This window comes from Gavialis gangeticus, unplaced genomic scaffold (genome assembly GCF_001723915.1).
Source record: "Gavialis gangeticus isolate Ggan-Ray unplaced genomic scaffold, GavGan_comp1, whole genome shotgun sequence".
In the NCBI taxonomy this organism is placed as follows: Eukaryota; Metazoa; Chordata; order Crocodylia; family Gavialidae; genus Gavialis; species Gavialis gangeticus.
Genome location: NW_017729030.1, coordinates 7,717,369 through 7,718,539, shown reverse-complemented (window position 1 = coordinate 7,718,539; position 1,171 = coordinate 7,717,369).

Below are 1,171 nucleotides of genomic sequence, written 5' to 3'. Positions count from 1 at the left end.
CAGTGAGGCGCAGGGCGCTGCCCTGGGATCCCCCTCGCCGGGGCGGCCCGGGGAGCCCACGGCACCCGCCGCCTACCTGCTTTGCCAGGGCCATTGGCACCGTCTTGCCCAGCTCGTTGAGGCAGCGGTTGATCCGATCCCTCCTCCTCTTCTCGATCACTTTGTGAGACACCGGGGTCCTCTGCGGGGCACAAGCGTGCGCGTTCACCTGAGCCCCGGGCGCACGGAGCCCTTCCCCTCGCGGGGCCCCTGCACCCAGGGCCTCCCTCCCACGCTTCTTGCCCGGGACCCAAGGGCCTTCTGCTCCCGGGAGCGAGGACCCGTGCCCCCCGCGTGGCCCCGCTCCCAGCTCCCAGCGCAAGAGCCCCGGTGCGCAAGGACCGGCCGCGGCTCCAACTCACTTTCCGCTCCTTCAGCTTGGAGGCCATGCTGCGGGGGGGATGGAGGGGGGAGGCCTGGCAGGGCAGAGGAGCCCGAGGTCCCTCCTCGAGGGTCCCAGGTGGACTGCAGCCCCCTAACCTCCACGGGGCTGCTTATAAAGCGATCGTGTCTTGGGGGGGACCGCGGGCATTCAGGGCCTGCCTGCTTCCCCGGGATTAGGGCGAGCAGCGTTTGGGGAATGTATGCATTAAAGATCAGTTTTAAAGGAATCAGAAAAAAAATGTTGTGGTTTTTTTCCCCCCGCAGTCGAGGGGGCGAGCAGGGGGCAGCTCAGCTTTGTTGCTCCACGTGGCCCTTCAAAGGACACGTGATCGGCCCCAGAAGCCCATTTGCATGGCAACAACCCGGGCCGGGGCAAGGCGAGCGGAGCGGAGCGCGGTGGCGCGCTGGCAGGCTGTGAACACAAGCTCCTTCTGTAAGTCCCGAGCGCCTGGTCTCTCACACGATCGCCTGTTTACAAATCCCAGGCAGTCCCCCCCGGCCCCCCCTTCTCCTTGTCCAAGCGCTGACTGCATTTTAAAGCCTGTCCAGAGTCATTAAAGTAATTAAGTAAGCCCTTAATAGGCTGTTCCGCCCAGTTCAAGGGAGAGCCCTTGGAGACGGAGTGGCCCCGTTTGTTCTCAGGCTTTTCTCACACGACTTGGTGACACGTCCATCTTTATGAGAGATGGCAGCGAGGCTTTTTGTTTACCCCGCTTTATGCAGCGGGGACACCCCGGCAGGTGTGGGG